Source organism: Aethina tumida, chromosome 4 (assembly GCF_024364675.1).
Source record: "Aethina tumida isolate Nest 87 chromosome 4, icAetTumi1.1, whole genome shotgun sequence".
In the NCBI taxonomy this organism is placed as follows: domain Eukaryota; kingdom Metazoa; phylum Arthropoda; class Insecta; order Coleoptera; family Nitidulidae; genus Aethina; species Aethina tumida.
The window spans coordinates 27,559,520-27,579,743 of NC_065438.1; the positions used below are offsets into that span (position 1 = coordinate 27,559,520).

A 20,224-nucleotide genomic window follows, 5' to 3' on the forward strand; every position below is an offset into this window, starting at 1 on the left:
ATAATAAACATGGTTAATTAATTACGTTTAATAGTCACATAAAAGAGGCAACTATTATACAAGGATAATTTTGATAATCAGTAATTACAGTATAGCAAAACCGTGATAGACTTGTCAATGAGTTAGTCATGACTAACATTTATTTCCATGAAAAAAACTCAATATATTGTCAACAGTGATTCAAACGCTAACACTATTCATAAAATGGCACTGATGACCTCGTACCAAGCAGAGAAATGCTCTAATTTTTATAACGACTAAAGCTGAAAAAGAAAGCTAAGCTAAGCTAAGCTAAGCTATGTAATTTATAAATTTTTGTTAAATTATAAACAACCATTATCGCCTATATGTTTTTACATTAATGTATTCAGAAAGTGAAAATTACTTGTAGTAATATTTTGATGACATGCTGATAAAATTTAATATAATTATATTATATGATTTATTATAGTAAACCATTTTGATTCTCTGAAAGGAGGCGTCATAATCATTAGTCTTGGTTCTACAAAAAAACGCCTAAACAATTTTGATTTCAAAGAGGTGTTGAAATAATTCGATTATAATTACATAAACTGTTCTTTTTATCTTGTGATCACCATTGAAAAAAATGAATATTCCTCAAAACTCCCACGTTTTCTAGTGATTGTTATCGAACACTCACAGTTTTGCTCATTATAATGTAGTTTAGGCGAAATTGCAGATGTATAAGAAACCATTAGTTGACCGTGGAGTGGAACCATTGATGTAAATTTGGCAACATCCAATCCGTAACACATAAAAGTTGGGATCGATCAAAAGCCATGTGGACTGGCGGTCATGAAAGGGTTCCCCGAAGCAGACGATCAAGGTGTTTCGAGAGGCACCTCTGCGATCTCGAGACGGATTTCTAGTGAATGCCCGGCCGGCCATCGGATATGTACCTATTGGGGCGAAATCTGTAATGGGTGAGATGTGTGTTCTCAACCGTAAATATCCGATGCACTGTCTATAATCACTGTAAGGTAATTTATTTTAACGATACTCGCACGGTTTTTCCGAATAACACATGAAATTAGATCTCCGATCGATTTTCAAATTAGTTCGTGATGTTGCGTGTTAGAAGCTGATTTTTACCCTTGATGGGAATTTTTAGAATCGGTAGGTGTAAATTACTTCCTTAAGAAAATGGTAATTAAATTGAATTTGAACACTATGAATATGCATCGAACGTCTATTGAATGTTTTCAAAAACTGGTTTGAAATATAACTTTCTATTCAGGCTAAAATATTGGTATGTGTTTGACGTCACTAACTGAAATAGGTGTAATAGATGATATAAAGACCAACAGCGAGTTATATTAAATATAAAGCAAGAATTAAACGAAAAAGCATTAACCTAAATATTTAAATCCTTTTATAAACCATTTTATTTACCAACTTTCAGAATAAATACATATAAATGAATAACAATATATTTTCTTCGTATTATTCATTTTTGTTTAACTAGATATATCCATACACTTTATGTGTATCACTTTAAACATTATAGTTATTACTGCCTAAAAAGATCAATATGTAATTCAATAGTAAATATCGAGAGAAAATAAATTCAATCCTAATAAGGATTTTTGTTGCCATCTTAATGTGTACAGATCTTAAGGTGTTGGTACTTGAACAATAAAACTCCTAGCAGTTTGCAATGTTTATGTCGTAGTTTGCAGTTAATCGATTAATTTATTTCCTTTGATTCTGACAGTTTAAACAGAATTTTATTTCGAAACAGTTGCTTTTCAATGGTCCCGGTCACATAAAATAGGTTTATTGCCGCCCAAGTTATAAAACTTAATTGTCGATTTGTCTGGAAATTTTCGATTTTCATATGAACGATTAAATTCATTAGTACACTTTACTGTAGAGACCGGTGCCAACTCATTTTTAATCTAGCTTTCAATTGCAGTTACTGGCAATGGCTTGAAGTTGTAAAATTCTATGAGCAATGTATATATTTTTTTCAAATATGGAATTGTCGAAAAAGAAATTTGTATTGTTTTATGGAGAAATTTTATTTTACAATCTTCTGTGATAAAAATATAATAAATACAGTAATCTTTCAATCTACTTTTAATTATATATTAATTGTGACAACAAAATTTTCATATATTCTTCTTTGGAGGATAACTTTCAACTTTTTAATTCATTTTTTGAAATATACATATATACATTAAAATTTATGAAATTCTATAAGCACTACCATTTTCATGTAAGGAGTTGCCGAGACTAGTGGGTTAATGTGAAATAGAGTTTAGTGTGTTATTGGTGCAAAAAAAAAATAAATAAATATTCTTCTCCTTCGAAGGATGATTTTCAACTTTTTGAATAATTTTTATTCCAGCTTTCAATATTGAGTTTCGTGTACTACCTAGGATGATGAAGTTTTCAAATCATTTTTAATCTAGTTTTCAACTGTAGTTAGTAGAAGTATTTTGAATTTGTGAAAGTTTATAAGCTTACCAATTTATGTATCTTTTTTCAAGTATTAATTTGTCAAACCAACAATATATGATTCTTTCAAGAACTTAGTTTTACAAGAATTCTTTACAAGAGTTATTGTGAAAAAAGTCTAGTTAATGTTTTATGTTATGTAATTGTAAAAGGAAATCCTTGAAATTTCTCTTCTTTAAAGGAATATTTTCAACTTTTGAAAACATTTTTAATCCAACCTTCAATTGTAATTAGTAGAAATAAACTTTATAAAATTTTATATGATTTACCAATGTGCAGTGGTGGAAAAAAGTATCTAATATTTTTAAAAATTGGATTTTTATCTCCTAGAATATTTTATATATGTTATAATGATGTTAAAGAAATTCGCTAATTTGTATTTATTGTCCGGTATACTAGAATTGTCGCTCTTAAAAATGTGGAAAATTATTTTATTTGCCTTAAAAGAGTATTTGAAATTGAAGGTAGTATTTAAAATCTACGAAAAACCATTTTCAAGATTGTCAAAATTATAAAAACGCCCTCTCTTAAAGATCCTTGCTTGAATAACTATATTTGGGAAGTTTTGGACCGTCAACAAAAAAACGCCACAATCAAACAAACGCTTCTTCAACCATATAGGAGCAGTGACAACACATTCCTTGCAGGGTGGTAGATTCTATTAAAAGCAGTGACAGAGGCCAAAGATTACGCCACAAAATTATTATTCTTAATTTTTATGAATATTAATAAAATATTCCATACTCTTTTCTGGGCCATATTGGTTTTTTATTAAAAAAAGTTAAAATCTGTGTATACAGTGATCACTGTGATTAATGAACCAATCTTGCTGTAAATTAGATTTGTTCAGATTTGCAACAGCTTAAGTAAAACATTAAGTAACATTTGTAACAAATAAATAAGTATTCCATACTTTTTTCCACCACAGTATGGTGTTGCCGATTCGGAAATTTATGGTAGTTTGAAGAAACTCCATATCACAATAATTATCTGGTGACTAGATATATAGATTTAAGCATTAATAGCGATAAGAAAACTTTCACATATTCTTCTTGATTTAATTGCTATTACTAATATACGTATTTTTTAAATCTGGAATTGCTGAAACCAAAATTTGAGATTCTTGTTAATTGAATGCAATTTCATTTCTATTACATATTTAAAGTACTTAAATAAAGTAATTAATTAATATAATAATTCTTTGATAAATGGAGAATTTTAAAGTCTTTTCAAAGATTTATAAAAATTTTGAATATGAACTGAAAATCAACACCCAATACTGAAGTGCAAAATTAGAAAGGAGGTGGAAAGACTCTTGGTGTTTCTTAAAACAAATAAAACTTATTCTGTGTTGTGTTGTCTTCTCCAATTACCAAACAATAAAGTCAAAATTCGTTGATAGGGATTTTGGTATGTACATAACATTTATCACCAAAGTACAAATTGAGAGTGTCAAAATATCACCTACAAAAATGTAAATTCTATGTCTAAGCCAGACAAATGTTATTGCTGCATTAATTTAATGCATAAACACAAAGGTCGGTTTAGTACGTGTTAGAGCTATTAAAAACCAGTATCCCACATTTTATTTGTAAACCCAGAACATCGGAATTAATGTGAGTGCAACAAACAAACAAGTTGCGATAGTCTGCAAATAATTTCGCGCACTCCCGATTACATAGTAATGCATGTTGCATTACATACCAATAATCGTGTGTTGTCTTAAGTGCTTTGATAGGTCAGGCTGGATACTATTTTTGTTTCTTTAAAGTACAACACATCCATTATTTATACGTCGATAAAATTTATAAAAAGTGCATTAATCTTATTTATGTAAATGACTTTATAATTTAAAATATGTTGTATTAAAAATAATTGGACTCTTACAAATACATGTGAACTTGATCACCAATGGTTTAAGCTTGTTCCTAATAAATTTTACATTATATTTTTAATATGTTTAATTTTTCAAACTCTTAATTCAATTTTAAATTAAAAAAAATATATGTTAAAAATATCACATTTCTTCCTGATCCTGATTCCTGATCAATTGCCTCAACATTCTTTTAATCATATTTTCACGTTTTCAAATTTTTAATTCAATTTAAAATTGAATGTCTGAATTTTACTTCGACTTATACTTAATAAATTCTCCATTAATATTTTAATAATATTTTCAAATTTTTGAAACTCTATTTAAAATTGCAAAAAAATGCTATTTTAAAAATATCCGAAATCTTACAATTGAAATACACGTGAACTCAAGGTACAATCACTTTTAAATTACATTTTTAATAAACATTTAATTTTTCAAATTTATAATTCTTAAATTATCTTAATAAAGTTTAAAAAATGTTATATTAAAAATGTCTGATTTTATTTGGATGCTAATCAATTTTCCATTATTCTTTTAATAATAATTTCACTTTTTCAAAAGTTTAATTCAAATTAACATTTTAAAAAAGTTACGTTAAAAATATTTGGTTTTTTGAAATTAAAGTACTCAATAATCTGATCACCTAAATAAGGTTTTCCATTTTCAGAATTATATTTTAATTTAAAATTAAGAAATGCTATATCAAAAATATATGAGTTCTTACAACGGATGTGCATATGAACTCGATCATCTAAAAATATTTAATCTCGTTTCTAGTCATTCTTAATAATGTATTAACTTTTCAAATTTATAAATTAATTTCAAATTTGAAAAATATTAAAAATACCTTATTCCTTAAAATTGAGGTACACAAGCAAGGTTTTATGTTATTTATTACTAATCAATTTTCCGATATTCTTTTAATAATAATAATTTTACTTTTTCAATTTAAAATTTAAAAAATGTTGCGTTAAATATGTCTGAATTGAAAGTGAAAAAAACTGCATCCCACACTTCGCCAAAACGACATAACAATTATATGGGCATTTCAGGCCCTTTATAGATACCTAAATGGTCAAAAGAAAAAAATTAGCTCAAAAAATAATGTGGGGCTATGAAATCCTAAATTTTTATATTGCAGGAATTTTGGGCTCTTCATGAAAGGTCAAAAGAAAACAAGTATTGCTCAAAAATTAATAAGTGTTTTTTAAATTTTAAGATTTGTATCTCCTAATGGTTGGTTTTCTAATTGACATTAAGCGGTTAAAACTACGAATTCTTAAATGTCCTTAGCACTGAAATTTCGGACTCTATATGCTAATTTCGATCCAAAAATAAAAATTTTGAGCTCGAAAATTAACTGCTTTTTTATTTTTAAAATAGGTGTAAAGAGGGTGTAACATTACCGTAAAGCTAAAGCTCTGGGTTTCAAGGACAAGGACTATCAAATCCAAAAAATTTAAATTCAGGAATTTCAGGCTCTTTATGTGCTCATGAATTTTCAAAAGAAAAAAATAATAATGGGTGTTCTGAATAGGCAGTTTTCTCATTGACATTAAACGGTTAATTATGTCGATTTCGAAGTGTTCTTTAATGTTAAAATTTCGCGCTTTTTATAGGCTAATTTTAACCCAAAAGTACAAATTTTGGGTTCGAAAAATAATCGTTTTTTTATTTTGTAGATTTACTGTATAGCTAGACCCTACACTGATTTTTGAGGACTGGAGCCATCGAATTTAAATTTTGTACATGTTGGAATAAAATAAAAAATAATTTTTAAATTTCTTTAAGATTTTTATATAAAGGCAGTTTTCTTATTGACTTCATTATTATTTTACCTTTATCCTAATCAATTCACACTTTTAATAATATTTTGTTGTTGTCTTCAAATATTCAATTCAATTTAAAATTAAAATAACTACTGTATATTTGAATACTTCTTAGTGTGGAAGAATGTAATTACCTAAACAATTACATACTATATGCATTTTAAAATTTTTGGTAACTTTAAATTTTTTTATAAAAAGATCTCTATTAAAAATATCTAAATGTTTACAATTGAAGTGCACGTGTACTCAAAAATCTAAAGAAGTTTTAACCTTGTACCTAATCAATTTTGCATTATACCTTTAATTATATTTCCACATTCCTTATCAACTTTTTAATTCAACTGAAATCGTTAATTAATTATTTTTAAGGTGAATAGTCGACCACCTGTATCACCTTTTTCTAAACGAGATCAAATAAACACACTTTCCGACAAAACTACTGAAGTCGTATTCAAATGACTGCATACATTTCGAATGCCTGTTTAGTAATGATGTAATTCTATATGTGATTTAAATAAATATTTTAAACGAGACAGTGCAACAGATGTTTCCTTGGATTAATTTATTCATTATTTTATGGTTACATGTTCGCTCAATAAACTAATAGATTTTCTCCTTTGATACAGTCATTAAAATTTTAATTGACTGTTACATACAATGAGATATTGAAATATACTGGAGGTCGGTAAAAAAATGTACCGAGGAATTTGCCACACACACACACACACAATTTTTTTTATCTTGGGTATTAAATAGGACTATTTAATTAATTGCGAATTTTACAAATATCTTTAAATAGTATATAATGCTTTAAATGTGTAATGACTGTACTAATATAATTATTAATTTAATTACGCTATTAAGTTCGTTTCTCATAAAACAAGATAATAAAAAAATAATAAAATGACTAATATTAATAATAATAATAATAATTACATATTTTAATATTTAAAATGATTTTAATGAAACGTTTTATAGTTGATTTCTAATCTAACAAATGATGAAGTCAATTACAATAAATTTTCTTAACTGTAATAAACGATATATTTGTATTTAATGAATTTAAGGTATTAGTTCGAAGTTGATTTATAATAGTAAATACAATGATATTTTATGTCATTACTCAAAAAATTAACTAATTATTTATTAAATTAATGACACAATTAATAAATATTTTCTACAATTAATAACAAAATGATTAATAATAATTATAAATGAAATAATTTTACACGAAACTAATTTTTATAAAATGTATTGGAATTTATTTATATTCTAACAAATCAAAATAAACTTTCTTGACTTATAGTACTTTTATAATAGAAAGTTCCATTATTTGACAATTATATAATGAATGAAATATAAATAATATAAAATTTCTTAAATTTTCTGTTTTTAGAAAATAATTGCAAAAAATAATAAATTATATAAATTAATAAATAACTTAATAATTATTATTAATTAAATAAATTAACCATTAAAATCGTTTCAAACAAAGTGAGAAGCAGTTTTTATAATTAATAACAAAATGATTAATAATAAGCATAAACAACAAATAACATAAGACAATAAATATTCTTCACTCAATGTCTTTTATAATAAAATTTTACGTAAAAATTCTATTATTTGATAACAGTATTATTAATATAAAATTAATGATTTTTGAATTTTATAAATTTATAAAATATATCAATTAATAAGTAACTATAAGATCGTTTCTAATAATATTAAGCAAAACATAAATTATTTTGACATAAAAATAATGTTTATGAAATATTTAAGAATTGATTTAAACTTTAACAAATGTTGTAAGTCACTAAGAATAAATTTTCTTTACTGAGAGTTCTTTCATAATGAAAAGTTTGGCAAAAATTTTATTATTTGAAAACTGTGTAATGTAAAAAATAATGACTTTTGGAAATATTTGAATTTGATTAATAATAAATATATTTTTTCACATGAAAATGTAAACTTAAAATAGTATAATGAATGTACAAAATAATGATTTTTGAAAACATTTTATCTAATTAATGAGAAAATTATTAATAATAATAAAAATAAAATATTTTTACATGAAAATAATTTTTATAAAATGTTTTGGAATTGATTTATAGTCTAACAAATGTAACTCAATAAGGACAAATTTTCTTCACTGAAAGTTCTTTCATAATAGAAAGTTTGGTAAAAGATCTGATATTTGAAAATTGTGTAGTAAATATAAAAAACAATGACTTTTGATTGCATTTTATATGATTAATAATAAAATAAATACAATAATAATTTTCACATTAAAATAATTTTTATGAAATGTTTTGTAATTGATTTATAGTCTAATAAATATATTAAGTCAATACGAATAAACTTTCTTCATTTAAAGTCTTTTTATAAAAGAAAATTTGCTAAATTTTTAATTTTTAAATTTTAAAATTTAAATTCATTAAATTTTGAAAATCAAATTATTTAATTAATTAAATATTAAATTTTAAAATTTATGTTTATTAAATTTTAAATTTGGATATTTTTGAATTTTAAAATTTAAATTTATTAAATTTTAAAAATTAAATTTATTACATTTTATATTTTGAAATTTTAAATTTATTAAATTTTGAAATTTTTGAATTTTAAAATTTAAATTTATTAAATTTTAAATATGAAATTTTAAATTTTAAATAATAATAAAAAATATACATTTTTACATGAAAATAATTGTTATGAAACGTTTTCTTCACTGAAAGTTTTGTTACTATTAATTAATACGTAATTTACTATTAACCGTTTTTAACAAAATGAGATAAAAATTAAAAATGAAGAAAATTATATTTTGTATTCAATGAATTGTAAAGATTATCGACAAAATTATTAATTATTAATTAAGTAGACCCTTAAAATAGTTTCTACTAATACACAAATTTATTGTTTTTATGAAACATTTTGGAAATGATTTTTGATGTAACAAATGATACAAGTAAATGACATTTAAGTAAATTATCTTCACTGAAAGTTATTTTATTAATAGAAAACCCGTAAAAGTTCTGGTAATTGAGAACTGTATAATGAGTACAAAAAACAAAACACTTTTTGAAGTTTATTAAGTTCGTAAAATCAACAAAGCAACTGAAACCATAAAACCTCCTTTCGCCAAAGAAACTTTTTGTTACGGTCGTTTAGTAAAAAAATGAAATCAAAAACATTTAATGAGAAGTTTACACTAGATGTATTTATTCGGTATAAATAAACGTGTCAAAACACCGAAATAGAAACGCCACCGTTTCATGCCAAGAATTAATTAAGACACGTTAAAAGCCAATAGGGCGTAAAGCGATAAAATGCCGCCGCGTTTATTTTGAATTTACACAAAATGTTCGATATTGTTTGTTTGTGTTGGTTTGATGGTCGAACCTAACGAATATCATTTTCAACATTTAAACGCATCCTATAAATAAACCGTTCCGTTCGGATGACAGAAGAGAATCGGTCCTTTGGCCGTCTACGTTTTCGATTTGTTTCTTTTTTCGCTCCCGATTCCCACTTAGATGAACTGATGGTGGAATGTTAACTGTCACTGATGGATTACTTTCTGTCATCAATTTTCATGTCTTCACTAGCGGTTATATAAATTAGTTTTTAACAAGATAAAATATGTGGACGCTGGAAATAACCTTTAAAGTGATCACACAAGTTGTTTTAATGCGATTAATCGATACTGCGTGTTTATTGCGATGAATATTCATATTGTTAATAGATGCAGGTCTTTTCTAATTTGGCCACAGGAAATAATGCCTTGGTAATAATGATACCGCCATGGTAGTTCTAAGAAACATACAGGACAAGTGAATAAAAAACGGATACACACTCCTGCTGTGGGTAATTGTTGCTAATATAGACATATCCAATAATTGCAAACGGAACATTTCCACTGGAATTTTAACAACGATTTGCGGCCATTATAATTTTATTTTGACATTAATGAATATCATATGGGGGATAGGAATTTTAATGGTGAAAGGCACATTACTACGACAGTATAAAATATACACATCTCAAAGAACTCAACCTTATTTCGCTTCTTGTAAGCTGATAAGGACATTTTAATTTATTCATAACACTGGTTTACAAATGTCAACTTTAGAAATATAAGAGTTACCACTTATAATTTTTTAGTGTAATTCAGAGGCACTGAACACGAACTATTAATTTCTTTTTATTCGGGTTATGCACATAGGTAACTGAAATTTAGATTTCTTTAGTCTCTCTAAAGCTGCATCTAGAATGGAATATCATTCTAAATAAAAGCCAATTGTTATTACAATCTCTTCAAACCCAATTGAACAAAGATCAGTTAAACTATGAAAATATTATGAAAAAAAAAAAAAAATACTGTTAAATCTCTATATTTTTCATTAAAATAACTTTGTTGAAACTCAGTTGAAAAAAGAGTTAATTGACATACTCTGTAATTTTAACAGAATCATAATCATTATACTGTATGAAGAGAATTAATTTAATGAATATTTAAATGCATTACACTTAGAAGCATTCCAGGGAATTGTTAACAAGTTTTTGGGAACACAAATATCCCAATTACGTGAAAAAGGTCAATGCATTGCTACAAAAATTTTAATTAGTCATTAATTCTAAGATATTTTCATATTATAATATTAATTTTCGATTTCCAGGTTCCAAAGGGATAATTAAAATCTAACTGGTTTATACCTAGATGCTAGAAATGATCAACAAGGCGAAACAGTTCCGTCCGAGGCATAAAGATATAGGAAGAAGATATCGTAGCTTCAAAGCTTCAGGAACGTGTAAACGATGGTGGGGATTCAACATAATTACCTTAAATATATGCAAAAGAGTCTCTCATTTATTTTGGGTCATAATTATGCCAAAATATTCAATTTATATTTTCAGATTCAAATGGGACAATTAAAATGAAATTGGTATTTACCCAGGTGAAAGATTTCTACATACAAAACAGAGTTTATATATAATTTGAGGTGAACTACTGTTATTTGTAATAATTAATTAAAGAAAAATTGTAATTTTAATTTTTACTATTAAATTATAGGAAACATAGAAAATGACATTAATACACAGGTATAACAATGTGAATTCCTAAAGGGAGTACAAACTCATTGGGCAAAGTTTATAATTGACAGAATCAGATTTATCTTCATTTCACAATTAATAGGCGGATTGAGTTGACATTAAACGCGCAAACGTTGATCATTCCCATTCTCGTTAATAATCCAACTTTTATAAACGCTCTCCATATAAATCTGCACGGGACTCATTTATAGACCAAACAATTTAATGATTAATTACGTGAACTGATGGAAAAACCTGATGCTGTGACCGAAGAAATATCGATTCCATTTATGAATACACGTCCTACAGGTCACGAATGAGCCGCACCAACGTAGATGGGATATCTTGGCGATTCGTAAAAATACGGTTGTCAAGGGGAATCAACGTTTTCATGTCAGTGCAGACGTATCAAACGCTTTGTTTAACTGTAAATGCAACAATGGATGTTCTTTTTTCATTTACTATTGTATTTAACCTGATGAATATCTAACAAATTTATGATTGGGAAAAGTTACATACAACTTCTTTTATTGCATATTTAATAAAAATAGCCTGGAACATTTTACATTCCTATTAATTTTTATTACATAACTCTAAAAACACATAAAAATCAAGTAACTTCTTTAAGTGTTAGAGTAACTGTGGATGATGTTTTCTCAGTTATCACAATTCTAACAAATGTATGAGTCACCAAAGTTAAGTATAACTTTTTTAGCGTATTTTATAAAATTACTCTGAAATATTTTAAATTATTATTACGTTTCATAGAATATCATTAAAATACTGAAATATTTTCTTTAACTATTGAGAGTTACCACGGATCATGTTTTCTCAAAAAATCTAAGCTCTACAAATATATGGGCGATAATAGGTAAATACAAGTTCTTTTTTTAGCATATTTTATAAAAATACCCTGGAATATTAATATTGCTATTAATTTTTATATGAAATCCTTAAATAATTTAAATTTCTGTAACTGTTAGAGTAACTGTGGATGATATTTTCTCAGACAATCATCACAATTCTAACAAACTCACCAAAGGTAAGAACAACTTTTTTATTATAGTATTTTATAAAAATACTCTGAAATATTGTAAATTCCTATTAGGTCTCATAAAAAATCGTTAAAATACTAAAATATTTTCTTTAACTATTGAGATTTACCACAGATACAAATATATGAGTGATAAAAGGTAATTACAACTTTCATCATATTTTATAAAAATAACCTGGGACTTTTATATTCCTATTAATGTTAATAATAAATGAATAAATTACTCAAATATTTTTTTAAACTATTGAATTACCACGGATGATGTTTTCTCAGACAATCACCACAATTGTAACAAATATATGAGTCACAAAAGGTAATAACTTCTCCTTTAGCATATTTTATAAAAATATCGTGGAATATATTAAACTCTTATTAACTTTTATATGAAATCATTAAAAACCAAAATATTTTCTTTAGCTGTCATGAATAATATTTTTCCAGACAATCACAATTCTTACAAATGAATGAAATTCCTATTGACTTTTAAAGGAAATTATTAAAAACTGAAATATATTCTTTAATTGTTAGAGTAACTAATTCTAATAAATGAATTAGTAATCACAATAACAACATCATTTTAAATTCCTGTTAACTTTTATAGGAAATAAAGAACTCAAATATTTTCTTTAACTGTTAGAGTAATTACGGATGCTTTCTCAGACAATCACGACAATTCTATAATTGTACGAGTCACAAAATTCGTATCCATTTTTATAATAAACTATTGAAAAACTGACATCGAAAAAAGACATTCATCACAACTCTACATGCATAAATAAAAAGTAATTACAAATTCCTTTTTTAGTATATTTTATAAAAGTACCTCGGTACTTATTAAATTCCTATTAACTTTTATACGAAATCATTAAAAACCTGATGAATATTGTTTGACTGTTGAAAGTTACTACAGATGATGTTTTCTTAAATAATCACTACAACTCTAAACTCTTAAATTTGTAAAAGCAATAATTTGATTCACATCATACAATATTTTCATTACTGTATTTTTAATTATTTTTTTAAAATATATGCAAACATGTATCTTTATTTCTTTGATTTGTAGAATAGAATTTAATAAATATTCTCCTTATATATAATATAATTCCTGGCTTAACTATAAAATGAACAATTTAAACTTAACTTTGATTCAATTAGTAACTTTTTTTAAAATAATTTTATTAAAGCATCTGAAAATTATAGTTCATTATATTATTCGATGTTTTTAATATTTTCACTAACTATAAAAGTGTTAAATTATTTTATGACACATTTAGTGACTTAAATAATAATTTCCTTAACTATAAAAACAATAATTTGAGTTTTATTTTGAGATAATCGATGTTTTTTTACTTTTTATTGTAAAATATTTCAATCAAATTGTTAAGTAAATTATTTAACCCTTTACCACGTTATGTGCCATATATGGCAGAAGCCATTTAAATATTTGTATTTTAGATTTTTGTTTCAATTTATTCTTATGATTGAAAATGTCACTTTACACTACTGTAAATCAACAGTGAATACTTCTTCTTCAGACAACGAGAATTGACTTTAACATGCTGTCGAATAAAATTTGAATGACATAAATAAACTTTATATTATCATATTTCTTAAAAGTGTCCTTTAAGATTGAAATTTCCTATTTTTAGATTGGCATATCATTTTATATATAACGTTCAAATAATATTTTATAATTAATTTAAATATTCAGATCAATCGCTAAACAGTAAAAATAATAGTGGATCATATTTCTATAAAAACTATAGTTAAAGAGTTAAATAGGGCAATTTTACATAAAATTAATTTTCTATTTTATAAATTATATTAATAATTCTCCTCAGATTCTATTATGATTATACAAATTGTCCAAAACATGATTAGAATATGCAGAATTGTATAAACTGAAGATCCATGGAGATAATAAATAAATGCCATGAAACATAACTCAAGGACGTTTATTCCACTACAGTGATTTCGTAGAAAAAACTCACAAACATTTCAGAATATCATATGCATGTTAGCAATTAATTTTATTATCTCAATTAAACTTAAATGCCTGCCTTTATAGGAATTCCCAAATGCACCAATTAGAAAGGAAATGTAAGAGCGGCGAAAACAATGGTACTGAACGGAATGGAGATAACAAATGCATATAGATATTCGAAATATGCGAGTTAAGATTAAAATCTTGTTTTCCTATTAACCTGTTTGTATAAATATGCCTTTACAGGTCATAAGACCGTAAGGCATTAGCCTAAATAACGAAACACTGACTCTATCATTATGAGAGATCTTTCAGTAGTTGTGTCCCTTTTAGTTACTGGGAAGGTTCGCGAGGAAAATTTAACGATTCACTGTTCAGAAATGCCTACGAAATTTACATACAACTTACAAGATTTTCAGATTGCAATTAAACGTTTAGGTTTTGATTAAGAAATTTCCCAGAGTGCAGCTCTGGGCTAATTGAATGTGTACGTGTAGAAAAAAGGCGGATTTATAATTTAATTTAAGTATCGCTTGCTTTGGTCAGAACTAAACCCTATTTAGCAGTCGTCTGACTGTCTCATCTATATTTAGAAGAAATTGATTTTGTAGAACGGCGGCTTGCCAAGATCCACAAACGTTACTTTATTGTTAAGAGAAACGCAATTGTCCTGATTTAGTTTCCTTGCCGTAATGAAAAATCTTTTAAGAGATAAATTCAACTGAATGTTGCCGTGTAATAGATGGGAAAATACGTTCAACACAACCAATTTAACGTTGCAAGTTTATTCTAATCTAAGGTCTAAATTAAATTTCCCGAAACAAACATTTTCAATAGAACCTTTTATGGCCACTAACTGACAAGTTAGACATAGTACTTTTTATCTGGAATTGCAATGATAAATTCTTGTAGTTGTGTCTCATATTTGTTGACACACTAAACTTTAAATAGATTGTTTACTATTATTTTATCTCCTCATAAATAAATGACTCCAGTAGTTGTTGAAGAGATATTTAATTTTTACATTAAGAACATAACATGTGTCAATTTTTAAAGTGTAAAGGCAAAAAAAAGAAATACATATGGCGTTTAATTTAACCTATTTATTCCAATTGTAAGTGATAAGGAGAAATAAGACGCCAAATACACATTAAAAAGTTGTGTAATAGATGTTTGTTTTAGTTCATCAATTTGTTTGTTTCCAATAATTTGATTAATTGATAATAAAATTTATATTAATTAATTGCACAATTTAATTTAGACGTTTTTATTCAAGTCAATGTCAAAAGATTATTTAATTATTGGTAATTTGTTAACATTTAAATTACAATATCTTTTTTTTTTTAATAATAATTTAATAATCTTTCACATAACAATAATATTTACACACATTGAGTCTGGTACATTTAAATTGATCATTTATTATGTGTACATTATAATAAATTATCAAATTAGTTTATTATACACATGTAAATAAACTTAACTAATATATTATAAGGACATTTGGCTATGCATGTAATAAATGTACTATGTCGTACTAAAAAAATTTATTTAATTTTACACGTATTAATAAATTTAAGTACGTTTAACATTTTTTTTATTTTATACGTACAGTTACAGTTTTCACAGTTACAATACGCCTTTTACAGTTTTTTCAAAAAATGTTTATATTATATCGTTGTAAAAGAAGCATTTACAGTACAAATCTAAGTACATAATACCAAATTTAATTTAATTTAATTTTTTAATTTTATACTTATTTGTTTTTTTATTTGCCAGTCTAGTACATTTATATTATGTAAATGTGTATATTGTATTAATTTATTTTAGTTAATATCACAATGAAATATGTGATGTCATTGTGAAAGAAATTCTAGTACTGAGATATATTATTAAATCTTAGAAAATTATAACAAATTTTGATTTTTTACTTATAGTAGTCCATTTAATAGCAAAACGGAAGTGCTTACTTCTTACTTACTATAATTTAATTTTAATAAAATGATACTTCAGAAGATGGAGGACAAATTTACGCATTAAATGAATTAATGTCATCATTGTTATGAATTATTGTTTTCCATTTGTTTTATAAATCAGAATATACAATAATATCTCGAAATTTGTGAAAAATATCAATTTATTTGAAATAAAAATATTTATTATTATTTTATTATCTCGAAATTTTAAGAAAATATATTTCTTTCAGAAAAGAATCCTATATTATGCGAACAAGCGCATGTGAGGAATTACTATGAATGATTATAATAATAATAATCTATCCAATTTATTACAATCTATGCAGTTTATTACAATTTGAAAATTGGAACTTTTTAATAAAAAATGTAACCATTTTATATTTTCATTTTTTGATTATATAAATTGATCAACGAAAATTCCGTTGGTATTATGGAAAACAATTTTTATGATATCTTTATTTTTTTATTATCTATATTTTGAACTATTATTTATTAAAATAATAATAAACAGATATTTTTAATCAATTTCGAAATAAAAAATATTGTGTTGTTAAACATGAAGGGTCTATTATTTACGTTTTTTTTAATAGTAACTTATTAATTTTCAAATTTGTTATATACGTTAATAGTTTTATCAGATATATTTGATAATTTCAACACAGTTTGTTTCATGAACAATATTAAAAAATTTTGAAATTCTACATAAATATCTTATATCTTAGTTTAAAAATAATTTAATATATCACAAAATATATTTTATTTTTGGTAAGATCTATTTTTCGAGATTAATCTTTTTGAAAAAAAAAATATTTAATATTAGCTTGAAAATAATTATAATAATAATAATCTATCCGTTAATTCACATAATTTGGAAATCATAACCTTTTAATAAAAAAATCTTATAACCATTTTTTGATATAATAAATTAATATAAGAAGATTTTGTTATTTATTAAAATCAATATACATATAGATAATTCTAATAAATTTCGAGATACAGGTTAGGTGTTACATTATTTATGTTTTTTATAATACTAACTTATTAATTTTTAAATTTGAGTTGTTTTTTATTAATAACTTAATATTAGCTTAAAGATAATTTCATACATCACAAGTTATATTTTATTTTTGGAAATTTTAATTTTTCCATTTGAAATATATAAAATTAAGAAAATATATATTACTGAAATTTTAAATAAATAAATAAGTGTTTATTTTTGGAAATTTTAATTTTTCCATTTGAAATATAAAAAATTAAGAAAATATATATTATTGAAATTTTAAATAAATAAATATAATAATATACTATTTTACTATTTGTGAATAAATAATAAAACAAATAAATTAAAATAATATTAGACTTTTTCGAATGAGTTTTCGAAGTTATTAAAGAAATAAATTGAAATAGAAATAACCAGATTAAGAATTACTAAACATAATCCATACTCTCCATACAATTATTCATAAATGTTATGCAAATTTTTCGCTGGAACTTTGCATTTTCTACTCTTAAACACAAAACATGTTATATAAACATCATTGCATTCCTTGAATCTTTTTGTTGATTAGTTTCCTTCCTGTTTTTATTTATCATTATATTCCCAGAAACAATAAGTTCCATAAATACAATAAAATGCAAAGTAAACTGTAACTTAATCCGTCGCTGAAATAATTCTGAAATATCATGTAGGTGTGATCTGACTTACTACCAAACTGCTAATCTAAAACACCATGTTTATTATGAACTCATAATATCAAAACGCTTACAAGCAATTTATTAAAGTCAAGATTAAATCACATTATACAAAGTCCGCGGCGGAATGTTAAATCCTTATCATGTAGGTGGTGCTATTATTTATATTATGTTGACTAGTTTTACATAATAAAATGTCTTACTTATTTCATATTCTTGACCACTAATTAAACCGAAACACAATAGCTATCAATTATCTGGTTTAATTAATCGGCGACAATCGCGGCCAAACAGTATTAATGGTAACACTTTGAAGTGTTTATTATCATATTTGCCATAAATAATACAACCGCATTCCAAATGTAACAAATTTGACATCGTGGAACGAGTAAAACAATAAAAATTAAATTGTAAATGTCGAATAAGTCATTTTTCAATGCAAAATGAAACGTACTTAAGTTCATATAAAACATGCATCAAGGTCAAATGAGGGATGTAAGAATGAGAAGACCCTATTTCCGCTTTTATTAGATTTTGCACAGTGAATTTATGATTACTAAATAGGGTCAATATAACCTCCAATAAAGCCAGTTAGAAGACACATTCCTTACTACTATAAAAGCAGTTGAAATACTGTTGAATATAATCAAAACAGTTGTTATAAAACCATACGTCTACGTAAATTATCGTCTCCCAAAATGAATTCAGACAGTCTTAATTAAGAAAATTAAGACAATTATACGAATCCATCTTAAAACTAGGTCATCTGAATTACAGATCATTGTGGCAAAAATAAATAATTAACCGAAACGTAAAAAAAAATTAAAACTTCAACCAATTACTTACGTTCGTTCTTGATGACCGTGCAATTGTCTACCCTAAAATAACAAAAGTATCAATTATTCAATTCGGAAACAATGCAGTTTTAAGTGTGAATTCGAGCATGCCAGCGAAACTTGAATTTCAAGTCCCGTCTTCCGACAATTTAAGAAATAAACAGTTTAAAGTAATTTTCAGGTGCACGGGTCTGTTAATTTTTCGACGTGAGTGCAATTTGCGCCGGATATGCACCATTAAGGGTTTCACGTTGTCTGAAAAGATGCACCGAAATTTCTTTTGTCGGATAATCGAATTAGTTTATTTAAGTTTTGGGTCGGTGGGTTTTTATGTAAAAAATGTATGTAGAAAATATAAAATTAAAGAATTTTATGTCGAATTTACTATTTTGAATATTGTCTTATAAAAATGGCTAGTACAACTGCATTAATAAAATATAATTTTAATCATTTATTTTTCATACGATACCTATATTAATACAGTGCGGCTCATTTGAAATCGGCGCATTCATGAAATTTGTATTTTTTTCGATCTTGACTTTTTTTTCAATTGTATTGGCTAAAAATATGTATGTAGTAATTTAATTTTTTTGGTCCATAACAAAAACCTATAGACTAATTTATTGGACTTGAAGATTGAAGAATTCACACTAGCAAATATTTTATAGCAAATCTATCTACCCATTTCAAAAGGTTAGATTTTCTATAAAAAATTGTTGGTAGAATTTCTTAAATGTTCTAGCCTAAAAAATTGCCTTGTAGGTTTTGGATCAGAAAAGGTAATATTTTGTCTATAAGTACGTACTTTCATCCTTTAAAATTTAAATAAAAGTTTGTTAAAGTCATACAAAAAATAAAAAATTTATGAGGGTGTCCCACTTTCAAATGAACCACACTATATATAAAATTCAGTTAAATTCAGGAGTCATTTAAACAACCAACAAGTACATATACAATATTTTAAGTTTGAAACTATATTATAGTTAAAATTCTATTATATTAATTTACAATTTATTAATGAGGCGGTTTAAAATTAATTATTAATAACTTTAACAATAATTTTATCTTTTATTCTTAAGAATCAAAATATTTTTTTATATTCCAAAGATAGAAGTTAAAAATTATTTGAATATTTTTTTACGAAAATTTAGAAATAAAAATGTTATCATCCATTCTATTATATTGGCTTGTTCACTTTTTTCTAATCATTAATTTTTATGTTTAGTCCGAAATATGAATAATAGAAAAAGGGTAAAAAATTTTGAAAAATTACTTGAATGTTTTTTTGTTAATTCTAATGTATCTCATTTAATCGGATATTTGGATTAAAAAAGTTTCAAAATTTAGCTAATGAATGAAAAGTGAAAATAATAACATATTCAAAATTGTTTTTTACTTTAATGGTGTA

General features: G+C 25.0%; 1 protein-coding gene across 3 annotated transcripts in view; it reads right to left on the reverse strand.

Annotated features, from left to right (window-relative positions):
* Positions 1-20,224, reverse strand: part of LOC109605850 (extracellular sulfatase SULF-1 homolog) — a 126,511-nt gene that overhangs the window by 83,935 nt on the left and 22,352 nt on the right. For all 3 annotated transcript variants that reach the window (XM_049965939.1, XM_049965938.1, XM_049965936.1), the window contains exon 2: positions 18,827-18,858. The gene's annotated coding sequence lies outside the window, so the exon portion shown is untranslated. The remainder of the gene's footprint in view (positions 1-18,826; positions 18,859-20,224) is intronic.